Consider the following 21733-nt stretch of genomic DNA (forward strand, 5'->3'; position numbering starts at 1 on the left):
GTAAAACTATCAGTCATTGAATCCTCACACTCCGTGAGCTAGGTACTCCCGTGTTTCTTTGAACCTGAAACGCCATTAATGATAAGATGTGCCTTTTGTGTAACACTAAGAAAGAAAAAATTGCTGCCAGTTAAATTAATGACATAATGCTTTTCAAAAACTCAGTTTAGACTGTTTATACTTCTAGAGAGAGAACTCTTTTAGTCATTTTATTTCAGCAAATCTAACACTCCGTCAATTTGTAAGACACACCATTTTGTATACCACCAGGAATGAAAAACAGCTTCATTGCGTGACACATCCTGACTTGAGATGATAAATATGAAATAATAGCATGGAGTTTGATATAATAGAGATTGAGACAAGTTTTTATAGCCCTCTGTGCTCATACAAAAAGAAAAACCTAAGTGGAATTACTGGGTAAGGCATTCTGAAAGCTTCCTTGCTATCAGGACAGTGATCTATAGACCCAAACACTGAAAGGCTGCAGTTGTCCACTCGTGCCACCAAGAACAGCCACCAAGTCCACATATGCACAGGAAGTGACAACTATATTATGGCTGTGGCTGGCCAAAGGCTATTTCACAACTAAAGATCTCAGAGATGTTAAGATGTGGGCCCGGAAGTCCCTTGAGTACAGTACCATCATCGCCTTTTTGTAGGATATGGGCAGAGAAACTGAGCCACAGGCCAGTCACATGCAAAGTAAAGAGGTGAGCCTGGAATCAGACCCAGGCCATTGGGGGATTCAGAAGTCACATTCTTAACCTTTAGGCTATATAACCTCCCAAGTGAGCTTGGTCTGGGTCATCCAGCAACTTTAACATTTTTTGGACAAGGCCAGCTTCTTTATAGTTTGTGAAACTGCTTTGCTTGGAGCTTTTTCTCTTCGATGATGGACAGCAGGCTGGGTTTCTCCTGGTATGTTTTGTTCCTCTCTGGTATTTCATCCATGGTACTCACATATTTCGCTGGTTTGGGCATAAAAACTTCAGTCACTGCAATTTGTTTGAAAGCAGCTGTTAATGCTAATGCCAGTTTCTTTCAGTGGATCCAGGGTATTAGCCTCAGGTCTGTTTTACTGGTCATTATTAATTGTGTATTGCCTATCTGAGCACTGCTTGAAGCACTTGCAGCAGATCTCCAGCCACCTGGCTCTCCAGGATTCCCTGGGGAAGGGACCCACTGGGAAATGACATAAGGGCGCAAAGACAACTATTAGTGATTGTTACATTGCAGGAGGGACATGTGCTGGACATGCTGGTGACTCCAGCTGAGAGCTATTGAGCATTGCCTCTGGACAAGACAGGCTTGGGGGGTCGGGCTGGGGGGAGTTGGACAACCCCATGGGAGGAGGTACCATTTCAGGACCTACTGCAAGTCGGGTATGGCTTCAGAAGCGGAAATGGGATGCTGGGAGGAAACCCATGAAAAGACCAGAGCAGACAAATGAAAGGCCTTATAAACAGGGAAATGTGAAATGTTTTCATTCTTAATTCCATAGAACTAAAGCCATTTCTCATGCTCTAAACTACATAACCAAGGACAGAAGTGCACTAAACCACTTGATTTTTTTTTTTTAAAGATTTTATTTATTTATTTGACAGAGAAAGATCACAAGTAGGCAGGCAGAGAGAGAGGAGAAAGCAGGCTCCCTGCTAAGCAGAGAGCCCCATGCAGAGCTCAATCCCAGGATCCTGAGATCATGTCTGAGCCGAAGGCAGAGGCTTAACCCACTGAGCCACCCAGGCGCCCTAAACCACTTGATTTTTAAAGGGGGAATTTTCTATCTCCCTGGGGTGGGTCATGCAGGGACTATCAAATGGTGGTTTAGCTTTTAACTTCAGAAAGACTTCCCTCGTCCCAGGTTTCTGCTAAACACTCAAAATTATTTTTACTTTGAGAAGAAACTGTCACACAACCACATCTTGGTATCATGATTTCTTTTGGCTCCTTGAACAGTTGATTCTAGTTTAAGTCCATATGGTAGAAGTCTGTGGTGCAAAGACAGTCCCAAAAGCCCAATAACTTCTTAGTTTTCCTAGAGCCCTGTGGTCCTACTCTTGACTGCTGCCCTGTGTTCCTAAAGAAAAACAGTAGGGTCCAGCCTCTGTGTTTTGAAGTTTTCGGTGGCTGGTTAACCAGATGCCAGGATGCTGTGCTTTCAGGCCCCCACCAACACAGAAGATACAGCAGCTTTTTCCATGTTCCTGACAAATTGGAAGGTATTTTGTGTGGGGTTTTTTGTTTTGTTTTGTTTTGTTTTGTTTTTTCACATTCTCTGCTTCACATCTCTCCCTGGAAAGGTTGGTCAGTTGTTCAGCCAATGTCTTTGGCCTCTGCAGCTAGAGCAGCTTAGAAGCCTGTAAATAGTTTCTGCCGCATTTGGACCCTCACAAACAAAACTTCTAAGCATTGGAAATGGAAAACTTGAGGTGAAGATTGCCAACTGAGAGCGGGCATCCGGTCTCCCCGGGACTGAATTCATGGGACTCTATAAGAAGAAAGCCACTGTTCATGGCTGACCTATGTGTGGACAGCCAAAGGAAGAACACAATCCAGAAGTTCTTTTCTCAGACTTTCCTAAGTGGCAAGGGGAGCAGTTGTGAAGCTTGACTTGGTTTTCTTTCTGAGCAATCAGATTCTCTTTTTCCTCCCTAACTTGGGTGCCCCTTTGGAGTGAGAGGACAAGCATATATTTCAGTGTGTATCACATATCAAAAAGTACTTGACTTGAAATTCCATAATGTAGCCCACCCAGAAGTACTTCATTATCATCTTTAATCTCCTACAGTCCCATTTTGTCTTTCTCCAGAGAGTAGTAAGGAGTCTAGAAATAGAAAGCTGAGGCCAAGTGATGGTGCAAGTGTGGGTTATAGTAAAAGGTATAGTAAAAATCTGTTGTTTGCTCCCTGACATGCATCCCCCTTCTTTCTGGTAACCATACCTTGAGTTCCTCTGGGAAACTGCCAGCTTGCCTTTGTTCTCAGCCATCTGGTTTGGATGGGATTAAGCCCAACCCTAGCTCCTGGGTGAGTTTTCAGCAGCCTAAATAGATCAGAGTATCCCACTCCTGTGACCACATGTTTGGTTCCAACTGTGCAGGTGGCCGGAGCTGGTGCAATCCGAGGGAGCTACAAAACAGGCAGGGCATGGACTCTCCCGTGCTATAAAAGTGTAAGGCTGGAAGTGGGCTAGCCTGTTTTGCTACTGTAAGGAGAGCCAGCCTGAAGCCAAGCCATCCACCCCTGTGGAGTGTTCAGTTGTACTAGCCAATACATTCCTTTTCTTTTTCCTTATTCAAGTATTTGTAAGTTGGATTTTCTGTCAACTATATCAGAATTTGAAGCCAGGAAGTGAAGTGTGGCAAACTGTAGACCCTTGATTATGGAATTGGCTGAATCAGGATCGTGAGGAGAGCCTATGTCCTGGACTAGAGCGATCGAAGGGATGACATTCGTCCCTAAAGGAAAAATAATCTTAACTTTCCCTATAAGGGCATTTTGTGGCGGTTGCACACAGCTCTTTTGTGACGTTCCATTTATAGAACTTGGCCACATGGCTGCACCTACTTAGAAGGAAATCAAAGAAAGTCTTGATGCTGGGTGGCAATGCAATTGACCAAAAGTTGTGGCTCTCCTCTAAGGAGGAGAATTAAATGGGTATTGGAGGACAAGGTAGAGTCTTTACTATAGTTGACCATTAGCAGTTTCTGCTTTGTGATACTGGAATAGTTGGTTTTTCCATTGTCTAGTGTAGATTGGGACCTGTAGTTCATGTCTCCCTGGGCTGCAAAATTAAAGGACTTGGACAAAAAATTCAGGCTGTAGGATGGATTGATTATAAGTTGAAGCCTTTGTAAGTCTCACCAGAAGGAGAGATTTACTTTGAAACTAATACCTCTAAAAACTAAGCAAACATAAAATGGAAATGCTTTCTGCTTGTGTAGTTCCAAGCAGACTGAGGGCAGTAGTCGGGATCCTCGACTGAATGGAAAAGCCACATTTCTTCCTACAGCTAAGTTAGTTCAAGCAAAATAAGGAACATGAGAAAGATTAGGACCTGGAATAAGTGTGATCTCCCAAGCCTCTTCTAGAATCTTCTTATTATACCCTCCCAACCTATCCAAAGGGACATCCTTGCCTTTCAAAAAGATGCAGCTGGTGTGCTGTCCTCTGGCATGGTAGCTGTTCGTCTCCTCTCTGGGTCATTGTTTTGTATTCCCCCGCAGACAGAGGCCAGTATGGAAGGAGAAATCCTTAATTATAACCATCCCAAACTTGTACTGTAAATGAAAAGCTATTGTAATTAGCTAGATCTCTACTACTAACCCATGGAATTGACCAATGTATTAATCAGGGTTCTCTAAACAGAACTAAAAGGGTGTACATATAGAAAGAGAAATAGATTTGTTTTTTTCTTGTCTTTTAAAAAATATTTTTATTTAAATTCCATTAGCCAACTTATAGCACATTATTAGTTTCAGGTGTGGTGTTCAGTAATTTATCAGTTGCATATAACGCCCAGTGGTCATCACATCATATACTGTCCTTTATGCCCATCACACAATACCCCACCCACCTCCCCTCCAGCACCCCTCAGTTTTCATAGTTAAGAGCCTCTCATGGTTTTTCTCCGTCTCTGAGCACTTCCCATTCTGTTTTCCCCCTCCCTTCCATACAGTCCTCTGCCCTGTTTCTTATATTCCATGTATGAGTAAAACCATCTGATAATTGTCTTTCTCTGATTAACTTATTTCACTCTGCATAATACCCTCCAGTTCAAAATAGATTTATTATATGGAATTGGCTCATGTGATTATGGAGTCTGACAATTCTAGATGTGCATGCAAGGTGAGACAGCAAGCTAGAAACCCAGGGGAGTGATGTTTCAGTTCAAGTCTGAAGGAATGTCCTAGTTCAAAGGTGGTCAAGGAAGACAAATTCTTACTCCGGGGAGAGTCAGCCTTTTTCTTCTTTTTAGGCCTTCAGTTAATTGGCTGTCACCCACCTATGTTGGGAGAGCAATCTGCTTTATTCAGTCTTCTAATTTAAATGTTACTCTCATCCAAAATACCCTCACAGAAACATCTAGTATAATGTTTGCCCAAATATCTGAACACTACCGGGCCAGTCAAGTTAACACATAAAATTAAACATCTCAACCAAAACACACAGATGGGAGCCAACTAAAGTCCATGAGGGGTGGCACCTGGGTGGCTCAGTAGGTTAAGCATCTGCTTTCAGCTCAGGTCACAATCCCAGGATCCTGGGATCAAGTCCCATATCAGGCTTCCTACCCTATAGGAAGTCTACTTTTCCCTCTGCTCCTTCCCCTACTCATTCTCTCTCTCAAATAAAATCTTAAAAAAAAAAAAAAGTCATGAGAGATTCATATCACAGAGAAATCCTCAGTGACAAAAACGGTTACCCAGGGGCACCTGGGTGGCTTAGTGGGTAAAAGCCTCTGCCTTTGGCTCAGATCATGATCCCAGCGTCCTGGGATCGAGCCCCAACATCCGTTCTCTGCTCCGTGAGGAGCCTGCTTCCTCCTCTCTCTCTGCCTGCCGTCTCTGCCTACTTGTGATCGCTGTCTGTCAAATAAATAAAATCTTCAAAACAAACTAAAACAAAAGTCTCTTTTAAAAAAAAAAAAAATGGTTGCCCAACCCCTAAACCAGTCCTCAGAGCCCCGTCCCCCACCAGCCATACGTTCTAGTGTGACAGCAACCGGCAGTGGCTTCTAAAGCTGTATGGTCCTCTAAAGAGGTTGGACAAGGGAGATCCACTTGGAGAGTGAAATTGAAACAACCCCAGACCTTCACTTCCCTGCAAGAGAGGGAGTCTTTGCCATTTCTGTCCAAAAAGATTGTAATATGTGTGAGGACTGACGGCCACTGGATGTTTCACATTCTCCCCTCTGCAATTTGGAATTTTTATTGCAGTTCTGTTTTCTCTCTCCTATTATATATAGGGTGTGGTTAAGCTCACTCTTTGCCCACAGATCACTGAACCATGAAGAGTTACTTGACATGATTTGCACATTGACATAAATATTGGACTTGGATCTAGCTTTAGTAACTGGATGAGCTCTTATATTATCTCCCTTTGGGAAAGGAATGTGGCCTGGATGTTTGGAAGCTGTGGGATGATGTTAGGTGGCCAGAGTTTGGACTATCCAACATTGCTTAGTCCTTGTATCTAATACTCCACATTTCCTTTGAGAGCTACTTGTCCTCATTCTGAGCTGTATGGTTTGGCTGGGATTGATACCCCTTTCCCCATTCCACCTCTCAGCCAAAGTATTGGTTCAGGAATGGGCATGTCAGTCCATTCGAGGGGGGGCCTCTGGCTTTTCACTAGAAATGCTAGAACTCCATCTCTCTTCCTCACTGGGCTAACTTACATGGGAATACGTACCCCTATATGGTGCCACAGGAGAAGGCAGCCCGAGAATCAAACTGGAAGTGGAGATGAGAGATGATCCTAGTAACATTTCCTATCATTCTGCAGTCCTTCTGGCATGCTTAACTTTCCTCATTCCAACTGCAGCAGTAACAATTTCCCAAGTGATAGAATGTGAGGAAGTTCAAATGAGCACCTCCTGTTAGTGGTTTTGTCATCTTTTCCAAACAGCTCTTCTCTTCGGTTACCTCCAACATGTGTGGTTCAAGTCTGCAGAACCATAGAATCGTGGCATCCGACGCCTAAAAGGATCATAGAGATCAGCTAGTTCAGGGCCTCCCAAGGTGCCTGAGGAGGTAAGCAAAGTGATTTTTAGGTGATTCATGAATATTTTTTATTTTCATAAATATAATTATTATGATGAATCCTAGTAAAGTATAACCAGTACTTTCACATCAAACTGTGATTTCACAGATTTTATGTAATGCTTTTACTGAAGGGGAAATTGAAGCTTTGAGAGATTAATGGCTTATGTAGGGATTGTTCAGACGGTGAAGGAAGGGTGAGAAGAGATATTAAGTGTGGAATCTGATACCTGGGAGGGACCCTGAAGATCATGGAGCCACTTCCACACCCTCATCCACCTCCAATGTCAGAATTCCCTCCACAGCATCTCTCACAAAGGGTCATTCAGTCTCTCATTACCCCCACAGATGGGAAGCTTATCTCCGTTTGAGGTAGCACATTCCATTTTGGCAGTTCTGAGCATTAGAAAATTCTCCCTTAAGAAAACTCTCCCTTACACTGCACAAAATCAGCCCCTTGCAGTTTCTTTCCATTTGGCTCCAATTCTTCCATCTGAATCCACTCCCCACCTTTGAATGTTTGAGTCAGTTACTCTGCCCCGCTCCACTTCTCCCTCAACACATACGCATGCGCACACATGCACTTAAATTTCATGGAATGTGGTTTTGAATCACGCTGTCATTTTCTCATTCTTTTTTAATTTAATACTCAAACATCTTTATTGTTATTACACCTGTGTGTCTAGAGCATTCCTTACTATATAGGCAGCAAAGACTAAACCAGAGTTCTCACACCCTTTGTCCAGGACTTCATTTCTCTCTTCAGGCTGCCTGAGATTACCACATCCCATGGTAGACCACTGAATGACAGCGTCCATCTTCTTTTTTAACCATCATTCCTTAATCAATAGCCTGACTGGTGGAACCTCAGTGATTTGTAATTTATTCCTACTCCTTTTCATTCTGGTCTGTTGAGATTTTTTTTTTAATCTTGATTCTATCAGCAATTTTATTAAATCTGGGAATACTAGGGTGCCTGGGTGGCTTTGGTTAAGTGTCTGCCTTCAGCTCAGGTCTTGATCGAGTCCCATGTTCGACTCCCTGCTCAGCGGGGAGTCTGCTTCTTTCTCCCCCTTTGCTCCTCACCCCTGCTCATGCTCTCTCTCTCTCTCTGCTCCTTCCCCCACTCATTCCCTCTCTCTCTCAAATAAACAAAATATTTAAAATACATAAATGAGTAAACAAATAAATCTGGGAATACTAGAGTATGAGGGCTTCACTTGAAACAACAAAAGTAGTTTCAGGAGACATATAAATGTAGTAAATGAATAAAATGATAAACTTAGAGAACCTAGGATCCAAGAGATTTATGTAGACTGAAAATATTAATGGATTTAACATAGATTAATGAATGATAAAAAGGTATTTAGGAGGAGCATCTGGTTGGCTCAGTGGATTAAGCCTCTGCCTTCAGCTCAGGTCATGGTTTCAAGGTCCTGGGATCAAGCCCTGCATCGGGCTCTCTGCTTATTGGGGAGCCTGCTTCCCCCTCTCTCTCTGCCTGCCTCTCTGCCTACTTGCACTCTCTCTCTCTCTCTGTCAAAAAAAAAAAAAATCTTAAAAAAAAAAAGGTATTTAGGAGATTATTTGACTTTCTTAATACAGTGTCCTAGCCTTGTCTACTTAATGTCCCTGTTGGTCAATATGAGAGGCAGAACATTGAGTTACACTAGTCAAAGGTTTCAAGATGGAATTTCTTACTAGTTTCTGCCTGCTACAGAAACAAAGCTATCTTTGCCCCTGAAGCCTATCTAGTATACTGATAAAAGGAACTGGTTTGAGAGTTAAACAGAACTGAGTTCAAACCATGACTCTATGATTTACTAGTTATATAGTCTCTTACAAGCTATACGGCCTCTTTGAACCTCAATTAACCAAGGAAACATTATGGTATCCATTTCAGGGTTGTAAGAATTATATAAGATACATATGTAGCATCTGGCACATGACAGACTTTCAGTATACTGTGGCTATGATTGTTCCTAAAACTAGTGATACATAAAATAATAAGAAAAATTGAAAATAAAAATTAGCCCATGAAGAATGGAGCTACCCATCATGACCTTGTATACTTTGGTCAGTTTCTGTCCTGAAGAATGGCAGTCAGGATACTCTGTTAATTTGGTGAAGAAAATTCCTAACCCTCTTACGGCTTCCATGTTGGAAGGAGTGGCGCTTTGAGAGTTCAGGGATCAGCTCGGATGAAGGAGCCAGCAAAAACCATCTAGAGCTGTTTCCTTCACCAGTGGGCTAAACACTCTTTGGAAGCCATGGGGTGTCTCTGTCATAAGGAGGCCATTGACCCTGAGTGTCACCTCTAAAGGCATCAAAGTCCTTCTAGACTTGCCATCCTAGTGGCTTTGAGGGACTAAAAGACTTAGTGCAGAGACAGAAAAGTAGCAGTAGATGGGTTGTTTCTCTCCCAGTGTATTGTTGTTTTTGTCAACCTGGGATTTGCCATTCTACCTGAATACAGTTTTAAATCTAAGAAGTTACTGGATGCATGTGTCTGGGCAGGCACAGGCTTCTAAGGATTGTGCTTTCAAACACTGGCAAGGCTTACCCGAGTTGGGCAAAGGTAACCTCATCTGATCTGAGGATTACTGTCAGGCAGGAGGGGTTTAAAAATTTAAGTCCCAGTTTTTTCCCATGCAGGAAAACACCTGGCTTCCTACCCCATGAAATAGATGGCTTCAGTTGGCTTCCTTCTTGTTTCAGGTTTTTTGTTTTTGTTTTTGTTTTTTAAGATTTTATTTATTTATTTATGTATTTGACAGAGAGAGATCACAAGTAGGCAGAGAGAGAGAGGAGGAGGAAGCAGGTGCCTCGCTGAGCAGAGAGCCCGATGCGGGGCTCGATCCCAGGACCTTGGCTGGGATCATGACCCAAGCCAAAGTCAGAGGCCTGAACCCACTGAGCCACACAGGCATCCCTGTTTCAGGGTTTTTTAAGAGTTTTCCGATGTAGTAAGTTTTCTTCTTCATCAACAAAAGAGTAATCAGTGCCTAGCTATCCGTCTACTGGCCCCACTCTTAAGACTTGCAGAGCCTTCCAGATGTATCCCTTCTGGTAACCCCATGATTTACACCACCTCCCCCGACTGCCATTCCTTGAAGATTCAGTGTTCCCTTCTTGTGACAGGAGTAGGAACAGACTCTTGAAGGTTTTATGGTATTTAATTAGTCATTTATCTCTAGTCATTCAAAGCTGGGGTGTGCATGTGTGTGTGTGCATGTACACAGGTGCATTGTGCCCTTTGCCACGTTGGTGGTCGTGTTTCTTTTCCATTTGCTCAAGGTCACATTCAGAGTCTTTCCTCCCTGAGGGGGGGTTGCACATTCATCACTTAACCTTCCTCTCATTTCCTTCTGTTAGGCTCACATAGCCCTTCCTGAGATATTACCGTTTTTCCATTTCTTCTTTGCTCCCTCCTTTCTTTTAATAACTCTGGGAGACAGGGAGGCACCTTGTAAAATTAATTTCCTCTGAAGCATTCAAAGCAAAGGCATCTCTCAGCCCAGACACCACCACCCCTCTCCACCCCTCAGCGACGACACACTCCCCTCCTCAAAGCCTTAGTCACCCTGGGTTGTGCCCGCCGCCCAGGACTCTCCATGCCCGGGCTTCATCTCAGGGGCACAGTGAATTGCTCTGTCTAGTGACTCTTTGGTCTGGGTGTGGGGACCCTAGTTGGGAAGAGTCTCCCCATTTATTTGCTCTGTTTCCTCTTCCCCTTTTGCACTGCCTCACTGCGCTCCCCCTCTTCACTGCTTTCTGCTTCTCTCTGGTACTTTCAGGACTCAGGGCCTGGCTGCCTGCCTGTCCCGGGGATGGCATTTCCTCTTCAAAGGTCTGTGGCCTCCGCCACCCAGCTCTACCAGGCACACAAGTCTTTGGAATTACTGTGGCTTTTGCTGCCTGCCTGCCTACTTGGAAGGCAAGGACAGTTTTTTAAATGCCCCTTTGGTTTCTTGGGGTGAAGCTTTCCTCAATCCTGTTTTATTTATGTGAACATGATCTGTGGCTTTTGAATGTTTGCTTTTGAATGTTTGTGTTAATGGACTAAACTGAAAGCGTTTCCTCTTACCGGAGAGAGGGCCGGCACACAGCTGGGGGCCAGGCTGCTCAACTCAGGCGAAACTGTCCCAAGAGGAACAAGTTGCCAGCCAAGGAGGTCTGGAGGCTCCAAGAGGAATTCACTGAGGCCTTCATGGGCAGCCGCGGTCAGAGCAGGGATCATGCACTAGGCCGCAAGGCTCAAGCGATTCCTTAGATTAACAGGGAGGGCTAAACTGGAGACACCTATATTTTCGCTGAAACATTTTTTAAATTGTGCATGTATTTACCAAGCCTCTGTGTGGCTTTCAGCAGCTTAGGTGTCTCATCTTTCGCCCATATTCCCAGCCTTCTGGGTCTCTTCTGGCAATATTGAGAACTCCAGCTTGATCCCTGAATCAGCTGTAGGTGAACCATCATCTGAAAGAGCACACAATCCTAGCCCAGCTTGCTAATGTGCTTCCTGTGTATTTTTCTTCTCTCTTTCTCTCTTTCTGGTACCTCAGATAGAAACAAAGACCCAAAGGATGCGGCAAGCGCAGTTTTTCATATCCAGTGACTGGATAACCTTGCACTCAAGTGAGGGAGAGAGCTAGGAGAGGAGCAACTGGGACCACACTGTGTGGAGGGAATGCCATCCTCAAATCTGCCATGAGGACAAAGAATAGAGTAGAAGGCAGGGGCTCAGTCAGGGCTGTGCTCTCCTCAAGGGTTAACCCCACCATCCCACCACCACCAGTCCATAGCCTGTATAGCCTGGGGTCCAATGGCCCTGGAAGTCTGTAAGCCCTTGAACTAAGGTGGGGCACCTACCTGGACAATTTGTGTGAGAATATGGGCATGACTGAGGAACACCTCTTTCTCCAAACAAGATGGACGAAGCAGAACTAATGGAGAATCTTTCTATAAGCTGAAGCAAATGGTGGATCTACCAGGACCGTTGCCTCATTTATTAATCTTCTCAAATGAAGGAGCTGGCCATTGTTACAGTCTATAGAATGAACTGCGGCAGAGAAGACTTGATGTGGGGCTCCACCGGATACAGAAGTTACAGTTCTTGAGGTAGAATATTCCAGGGTCTCTTATTTAAATGATGAGTTCAGTGTTGGTGACCCGCTCCGTTCAATTTACACCTTCTCCTTGGGCAGCATCTTCTAACTACTCGGCTTCATGCCCACTGGTAACTCCATATTCTGAATCTCTCTACTGAACTTGAGACCAGACACCTAACCTGAGATGAGAATCGCACATGTACTCAGTGTGACCCACAGCTAATTTATCCTTTTCTCCACCTGCCTCTAACCAGCTCCTCCTGGGCCACCCACTGTCACCTCTAGTCATCCAGTTGCTCATACCAGAAACAGAGTTATCTTTGTCTCTTTCCTATAATACTTTAATCACCTAATCCTCTTCATTCTACCTCCTAAATATCTGTTTATTCTGTGCGTATCTCTGTATCTCTGTGACCACCAAACCAGTTTAGGCTACTGTCTTGTCTTTTCTAACTACCTCATTGGTCCTTTGTCTGGTGTCTTGGCTTCTGTTCTTGACCCTTGGAATCCACTCTGTCTACACAGCATACCTAAATACCTAAAGTATAATCTGATCATATTTCTTGCCTGCCCAAAACCTTTGAGTAACTTTCTGTTGCTTTTCAGATAAAGTCCAAAATCCAAATTCCAACCTTGCTTACTCTTTGCAGCCTCATCTGTTACCAGGATAGAGACCTTGTCTTTCCATTTCATTGCTGCTCCCTCAGCACCTAGAACAATGTCTAGCAGAAGTTTGCTCTCTATAAATAGTCATTGTATGGATGAATAAATGAATAAAGAGAATTCCTGTGCATTTAAGGATAACCAAGGAGAAGGAAGAAAGTGAAGACCAATATTAAAACCTCTCGGGGGGATGCCTGGGTGGCTCAGTCAGTTAAGTGTCTGCCTTCGGCTGAGGTCATGATCCCAGGGTCCTGGGATTGAGTTCTGCATAGCTCGGTGGGGAGCCTGCTTCTTCCTCTGCCTGCTGCTCGCCCTGCTTGTCCTCGCTCGTTCGCTCACTCTTTCTGACAAATAAAATCTGAAAGAAAAAAAAAAGGTCTCAGGATTATTATTCTTATTCTAAGACTCAAATATTTTAATCCCAGACCTGGGAAAGTGGAAAGATCTTGAACAAGCATTGTGCAAAATGTAACGAATAGGATGGTCTCCATTTTTCTGCCCCATTGGCTCCCCTTTTGGATGTGAGGAGCATGCTGTCTGTCAAGATTATCTGTATGACTGTGGGGACTGGGCAGGTTTACAAGGTGAAGGGAAGAAATGATGATTGACAAGTTGAGTGTAGGGGATGGTTTTGTTTATTTGGTTTTTAGCTAATGAGCATCCATTTCACTTCCTAACTGGACTTCAGTTTCCTTTTGAAGAAGGATCTCTTTCCTGTTGGATTCAGTTAGGTTTGTAATTAAGAACCTGCCCTCCCTTGAGGCCCAAGTTAAGCCAATAAAATGCTTTATCCCTAGAATTAGACTCTTGGGGGTTCCTGAGTGCCTCAGTTGATTAAGCATCTGACTCTTGATGTCTGCTCAGGTCATGATCTTGGGGTCATAAGATCAAGCCCCCTGTCAGTCTTCATGCTGAGCATGGAGCCCTGCTTGAGATTCTCTCCCTCTGCCCCTTCCCCTGCTCACATGTGCTCTCTCTATCTCTCAGAAAAAGAAAAAAAAAAGAGAGAGAGAGAGAGAGAGAGAGAAAATTGGCTTTTAAGCATAGAGATCAAGAAACTTAAAAAAAAATTTGCTATGTGGAAGTGACCTTCCAGCCATACCATGCCTGCTGTGAGACCACCATGCTGTTCCTGGGGGCCCAATCATCCATTAATTAAGTCAATAGTGGGCTCCCGGTAATTATCTGATAAGTTTCTTTTTTCATAATTTGGTCAGAGTTGTTTCTGTTACATACAACTGTTAGTATAATAATGGTGGTACAAGGGAACATTATCAGAATACAGTTCTGACATCTTTTAATGCTTTGGACCAAAGCCATTAAGTGAATCCAAGAATAAACACCACGTACTATTTGACCTTAGGAGTTCAATTATGACTGACTTTCCTAACATGGAAATGTGTAACATTCACATGTGCATCTTTATAAGGGTCAGTAGCTCAAAACATCACTGTTTTGATGGTCATCTCTATGAAAAAGAAATAAACCAAAACCCCACCTTCCATTTTGTCTTTCATTGTAGCCATAGTAAAAGGAAGGACTAAAAATGATGATCAGTCAGCCTTACTACTGGCCAGACAGAGACAAATTAAAATAAGTACCATGCTGTTGTCAGTCAGTTCTGCCAAAATTTTAAAAAACTGGCACTCTCCATTATTGATGAGAAAGTGAACAAAGGGTACTCTTTCATAGTTGGTAGAAATGCAAATTGGTCAATCTTCCTGGAAGGCAATTTGGCAGGGCCTATCAAAATTTAACCCATACATACCCTTGATCCAACAGTTCTCTTAGAAAGAAAAACAGCAAAGGATACAAGTATAAGAATGTTCATTGTGACATTAATTTGTACTATCAAATATTAGAAACAACTTAAATTGTTCCTTAATAGGCTGAATGTATTACGGTATAGTTCTGCTAACTCATGATTCTTTCAGGAGCCATTATAAAAAATGTGGTTGTATGTAGGTAATAGAAATAGAATCCATAATATTTTAGTAAGTACAAAAAACAAGTTACAAAAAAGTGAATAAAAATTCTTTGAGGGACGCCTAGGTGGCTCAGTTGGCTAAGCAGCTGCCTTCGGCTCGGGTCATGATCCCAGCATCCTGGGACCGAGTCCCACATCGGGCTCCTTGCTCAGCAGGGAGCCTGCTTCTCCCTCTGCCTCTGCCTGCCATTCTGTCTGCCTGTGCTCGCTCTCTCTCTGACAAACAAATAAATAAAAATCTTTTAAAAAAAATTATTTGAAAAACACAAAGCTATACATAAACTTTGTGAGTATATGTATATATGTCTCAGTATGCATAGAAAAGATTGAGAAGTGTCCAACTGAACAGTTACTGACTCTTGATGAATGGGGAGAAGCAATGGAATGGGAGGTAAAAAAGAGCAAGTTTGGTTTTATAGTTTATATCTTTGGTATTACTTGATTTTTTATTGCCTTTGTGTTACTTTTATAATTTAAAAAAGTTGAATAACTTTGTCAACTTAAAAAAGAACAAAAAAATGAATAAAAACATAAAATGCAAAGAAATCATCAGAAACCAAAGTAACCTTTCCAGTGGTTTTGACCCACTTGTCTAGACAAGAGTGTGGTCGAGCCCAGTAGGTGGAAGCTGAGGGACAAGCTATACCCAGGACACAGCCAAGTTTCTGTAAGAGAACCACCCAGCCAGGCCCGAGGAGCGCCTCCTGGAAGCTTTACCCTGGACCGGGTGGAAATCACCCCCTACAGGAATTAGAATTGCACTTTTGATTGTTTTTATTGGCTCTGACCCTTCTTACCTTGAATACCTCCTTCTTTTGTTCATGAACATTAATTTGTCATCTTGTTTATGGCTGAAGCAAGATTCCTGTCTATCTAATGAAGTTAATGATTCTGACGTGAGTGTCTAACAGACAGTAATTAGAACGTCTTTGGCTCATGGAGATGGCATAATACCACCAGGTGCCTGCTTTTTGTGCTGCCTTGTTTGGGCAGAAAGTTTATTTATTTGTATTCTACTTTATTCCAAAACACATTGTAGGTCAAATACACTGTTTTTGTTTTTAAATCAGAAAATGCTGAATGAAAGAAAAATAAGGTATAAAAGCAAGATGAAGCCAACAGTGAAGTTGCCACACAGGCTACATGCTTACCTACAGTGTTATGTACTTAATCTGGTTCTGAGTTTCCTAGTGGCCAAGGTAAAGTAGACATGATCAGGTACAGAATTAAAGTGATAGTCTTTGTTTTCCTGAGCAATAAAAAAAGATTTCTCAGTGAGGATGGATATATACATATACATACATGCACATATATGGGGGGGGTGGGTTGCTGAAAAAGAATGTATTCTACTATAGTCTCGTGGCCTTGAGAGTGAATCCTGACTAATGTCAGTCAACTGATGGCCCTTTTCCAAGGCTGCAGTAGTTTACTTCTTTCAAATGAACCTTGAGTCACTTTAATACCTTGAATTGTTGTCCCTCCTCTCCAAAGGAATGCTTGTCCCTTCTCTCAAAATCGTAAGCCTGGGGAAGAATGCTACTTTGTTCAAATTATTCTTGATTATTTTGGAACTTCCTAAAGCTCCTGTCATGTGGTTCCAAGTTTAACCATAGCCACTTTGGACATGGTTTTGTTTCCACAGGGATGTGTGTCAGCAACCACAGAGTGAGCTTCTTGTATTTTTATATCAATATGATACCCTTTGTTTATTTGTTCCTCAGAGGTTTCACTTTCGCTTATGTAATGGGCTATGGTATTTTACAGTCATTACCTCATGCTGGGATCTCCTTTTTCTTTGTACCTCCTGATGCGTCATATTCTTGACTTGACTCCCTTGGATCCCTCAGATACAATGCTCTGAGCTGGTGGGTGGGAGTGGGTGGGAGCCAGATTATAGGATGACTTCTCCACCCTTCCTCACACAAGAGCTGCTTAGGTTTGTCACCATGCTGTTTTTGCACTCAGTCTTTTGGCATCTTTCAGAATGCAAACTGGCTTAAAACTACAGCCACTACCAAAAGCAGTGAGCTTAGATGGAGCTGGAAGACTCCAGGCTCCACTGCAGGGTTGGGCACAGCACAGGCAGAGTCTCCAAACTCTGGAGCTATACTAACTGTTCCCACAGGGTCTGGAGCTGGAAGTGGTCAGTCTCCTATGTGTACTCCTATCCAAGCCTACATGAAGAAGGTCTTAAAGGAAACCTACATCTCAAAATAGGACCTTTCCTTCACTTGGGGCTCATTTCCCTAAGATCCTTTATATTCTTATATACAGCTGTCTACTTAGATGTGTGATAAGCTTCTCAAGTTTAACATGCCCAAAACAGAACTCCTGTTTCATGTTCCTACCTGACCCCCACTCAAGTGTTATTCATCTGCTCTTCTCCATCTTGGAAAATGGCACCACTCTTCACCTAGTTGCTCAGTCCAAAAACAGGAATCATGCTCAATTCCTCCTTTTTTTTCCTTCACCTTTTACATGGAGAAAAAAAAAAAGTTAAATCCAAACATTTTTCTCCATAAGCACAGTCATCATCCTTTCTAAGTTTCTGTTGTCTTATGATTTGACAACTGAAATCACCAGTGAGGCTCCTTGCTTCCATTCTTGTCCCCACTATAATCCATTCCCACACCACACAGTGGCCAAGGTGACAGAACACACTTCTTCCTACACTTAAAACCTTTCAGTGACTTCCTGCTGCTCTCAGGGAAAAAAAAAAATCTCATTTCTCCTGCCCATCTCTCAGATCACTTTCATATCACTCTCCATGTCACTCATGGAACTCTGGACACACTGGCTTCTTTATCTTCCTTGAAAATAACACATTATTTCTCATTCAGTGCCCTTGCACCTGCTATATACTTGGCTTAGGACGTGTTCTTTCACTTGACTTCCTATCATTGAGGTCTCACTTATTTGATGAAATCCTTGTCGGAATATATCTACTAAATAACCCTTTGACTCCTTCATATCACTTCTTATAATCAAAAAGATCTTGAGTATTAGTTTGTTCATTTGCTTATTATTTGCCTTCTTCATACAGAACACAAGGTCAGTAAAGACAGGGATTTTGTCTATTTTGTTCACAACTGTGTCTCTGGTGAATTTTTTAAATAAATAGGTATATGAAGTAATTGAGCAAATACTATAACACTGTGTCAGTTCAACTTAACAAACATTTATTAGGCATTTACTACATACCAGGCACTTACCAGATGCTTTAGATTCAAAGATTAAATAAGCCTACTTCTTTCCCTTAATTCTGGAAATATTTCAGCCCTTTTCTCTAAATACTGCCTTTATCACATATCTATTTTTTTCTTCGGGGCCTCTTTAACATCTCGTTTCCCATTTTTTGCCTTCCCCTTTTTTGCTGTGTCTTGAGTAATGTCTTCAGATTTATCTTTCAGTTCTCTAATTCTCTCTTTATCTGTATCTAGTTCTACTTGTATCCACTTCCTGTTTCTACTTTTAATGATTATACTTTTTAGTTTCAGAAGTAGTAGTTGGCTTTTTTCTTAATTCTGCCTGGTCTTTTTACATTCTGTTTATTCTTTTTTCATGTGTGGTTTAACCCTCCCCCCCACCTTTCTATTGCTTTAGACATTTTAAACAGTTGATATTTTGTATACAATAACAGTTGTATAATGCCTAATTCTGTCCATTGTGGTTTCTGCTGGCTTTTACTCAGGGTAGCTTGTGTGTTTCTTAGCATGGTTATAATTTTAATTGTGATCTTATGTTCAGTAGTACTTTATCTGTTAGATTCCTATAAATCTGTGGAATGCCCTTCCACAAAAGATCTGCTTCTGCCAGGTACCCTCATGTGCTACCAACCTGGGGTCAATTTAAACTAATTTACAGCTGAAGTTTCCCAGGCCGTGTAGACAGTATAAATGTCAAATCCTACACTTGTATGAGAGAAAGACTATGTTTTAACTTCTTATGAAGCCAGGCTAAAATAGACAAAGTTTTTCATTTCTCTTCATTATAGATAGGCAGGCTTTTTTCCTACCTAGTCTATTCTTTCCTTTAGTAAGTATCCTTTTGTGAGTCTCACTTTTATGCAGAATTCTCTATTCCAACTCTCCATCTTTTGAGGGCACTAAGCCTAGTCTCTTGTCTCCCATAATGCCCCTAAAACCAAGCTCAAAGTCACTGGGGGGTTAGATAGACTTTCCAAAGCAGTAGCGCTCCAGTGGCCGTCTACCATTTTGAATTCAGTCCGTGCACATACATGCATGTATGTGAAGAGGATTTCCCTAATTTGCATGAGAGTTTGGTTATGCATTTAAAAGTATATTTGTTATATCTTATCTAGGATATCCAGATGTTCTGTATATATAGCTAGAAACACAATATTCTGCCTTCTGTGAATATGTGATATAGTTCTGGGAGACATTAACATCCATTCATCCAACCATCAACATTTTTATTGGTTTTTCTGTATCACACACTAATAACCAGGTACACATAAAAATGTGCTGAGAGGCATGCCTACACTGATGGGAGGATGTAGGTGTAAAAGAGACCGATCCTAACGGAGGGTCTGGGAAGGCTTTGTAGATAAAAAGGTGTTGGAGCTGGATAATAATAATAATACCTAACTTTTATCTTGTGCTTCCTCTGGACCAAGCACTGTGGCAGGTATTAACATGTATGGTCACATTCTCCTTCCAAGAAAGCATAAAATAGGTACTCTTCTTAGCATCTCAATTTTACAACTGAAACATTGAGAATTTGAGTAATTTTCCCCATCATACAGAAAGCAATTGGCTCTGCCTGGATATGAATTCAAGCAGTTTGAGTCCTGATGCAGGGCTTTCAGCTACTATGCTATATTGTGCTTGAACAGACAGGGGTTGGGGGAGGGCGTTCTGTCCAGGAAGAAAATAATGCCAATATCCTAGATAGTAAGGATTATTTGAAATAGTATAAGGAAAACCACATGACAAGAACTCCATAAATACCTACTTTATTTTCTCTTTGCCTTTGTACCATCAGCTTGTCATAAATTCCTTTAGGGAGGGAGCCATACTATATCCCTGAAGATAGCTTCAATAGCTTCACTCCCACAGAAGCTGGTATTGACTAGTGGCTAATCCCTTGGCTGATTTGTCAGTGGAACTGAATGCTATTTTGATAGTAGCTTTAGCACTTAGAATTGTATTGCAGGACATTTCTCGAAGCCCTTTTGTATCTGTCTGCTCAGTTTATCAGCACATCAGCTCTCGGAGGTAGGGCACATATCTGGCTATAGTGACAAATGTGAGTTTTAGTGAGGTGGGAATGGCGTTGTCTTGGGAGAAGGGTAAGTGTGAACTCTGTGCAACTGGATGAAAAAGACCCACTGTGGGGCTCTAGATAGCCTCAGGAAAGAAGTGGTGGCAGGAGGCCAGGCTTCAAGTCCTGAATGGTCTCTCTAGTTCCAGTCTTGTCGTCAGCCATCTATATGAGAGCCATCTCTTTGAGTCTTAGCTGCCTCCAGATTCAGCCACTGCTAAATGCCTGAAGTGGGCTTCCCTTCACGTAGCCCGTCACACTTTGTGGTCAGCGTTCCTCTTTAGACTGAGCTCTGTGAGAGCAATGACTCCTTAGTCACTTAGTCACTTGTAACTCCAGCTTCTACAACATATGTGACACAGAAGGTGATCAAATATCAAGTAAACAAATGATGAATGAATTATTTGGATAAAAAGGAAAGAAGAGAGGAGAAACAAGGTTGGTGTCGAAGATTCCGATCTAAGGGATGGGGAGAGGAAGCAAGCAGGAGCCACGAGAAGGTTGAGCCAGAGAGATGGGCCCGCCAGAGAGCACCACTCGATGAGCCAGGTGTGGTCATGTCTGATTACAAAGCACTTTAAGAGTCAGGGGGCTTCCCCCATGACTTTAATCACAGCCTGTCCTTTCCATTTATTTGGCCCCACCTGATTTTAAAGGCAGCACACACATAAAATGTAGCACTGGCTTTGCCCAAAGGGCCACAAATTCCGGAGAGCTGAGAAAGCTGGATTAGTGGCATGTGTATCTGTGAGATTTCACCCGGTGAGGGATTGCAGAGCCCTTTGTGAACACGGCCCAAGTCAGCTTTCATCTGCAAAATAAGCCTCCATTCTTTTGGGATCCCCTTTCTCTCCCTCTTCAAAGTCCTTGGTCAAAGTTCAGCCTCTTGTACTGGCTTGAACATCCACATGCTTTTCTGGGTTTGCCTCTGGGGGCAGCTTGCCCTTCCTCTCACCCTGGTACTTCCCTTTCCTTCTGCCTTGCTCAGGGTCTACTTCAGCAGACCTTCCACAGACCAGAGAAGCCACAGGCTGCCAGGAAACAGCCCTTTCTTTTGTCTGGAGCATTATGATCCAGGGTTAGATTTGGTCCAAGGAACAGCATGATTAGATCAGCAAATCAACCCAAAAGTTATAGAAACAAGATGTGCTTACCCACCATTACGCAGGGATGCTGTGGTTCTTTCCACTTGGTTGAATGACCTACATTAAAACTTTCGGATCCTGGGTGCAGGTAGAGCCTTTGCGATCTGCAAGATGGGGGTCTGAACACACATCCCATGAGAGAACCAGCTCAGCCGTAGCTCATCTCATGTCTGAAGCGTCTCCTCACCCAACTATGAAAATGACCTAATTGTATACAGACAACAGCAATTGTACAGGGAAAATAATACAGTAATGCAAATATTCGAACCAAATTGGAAAAGCAAAGCAAGAAGGAGCCAGAAAACATTAGATCATTCAAATTGCAACCTGGCCAAGACAGCATCTGGGCGTGCATCCTCTGTCCAGCTTTTGTTCACATACCATCCCTAATGCTCCTTTGCATTTATAGAATCATGGCTTGGTATTTGCACAAAACCCTTTGTGTGACTGCATTCTAAGGAACAAGGTTCTCACAGTGTCCCTTCAGAAGGGTCAGAGAATTCCCCAGTGGAATGCTTTAATAGGCCTCTGGTTCAGAAAGGGCCTTTCTCTCACTGAAGGGAGGGGTGGGGAACTGATGTACCTTTGGCCAGCATATATGTTCTATTTGTGTGGCCATGGCAGCCATGCTCTTTTTCCTTCCTCACAGGGTCATTTCCACCTTAGTTCTGAAAACAAAAAACAATTGATTAAAAAAAAAAAAAAAAAAAAAAACACCTTCCTGACTGAAACCTTGGATCCACTCTTTGGACCTGGACAAGAAGCAGGGAAGTTCCCA

The 21733-nt window shown here is 42.6% G+C and overlaps 1 protein-coding gene across 1 annotated transcript in view; it reads left to right on the plus strand.

The window, feature by feature from the left end:
• ZNHIT6 (zinc finger HIT-type containing 6) overlaps window positions 1–21733 on the plus strand; it is a 194780-nt gene that overhangs the window by 64177 nt on the left and 108870 nt on the right. The window contains exon 10 of the transcript XR_004289757.1: window positions 6636–6760. The gene's annotated coding sequence lies outside the window, so the exon portion shown is untranslated. The remainder of the gene's footprint in view (window positions 1–6635; window positions 6761–21733) is intronic.

This window comes from Mustela erminea, chromosome 10, assembly GCF_009829155.1.
Source record: "Mustela erminea isolate mMusErm1 chromosome 10, mMusErm1.Pri, whole genome shotgun sequence".
Classification (NCBI taxonomy): domain Eukaryota; kingdom Metazoa; phylum Chordata; class Mammalia; order Carnivora; family Mustelidae; genus Mustela; species Mustela erminea.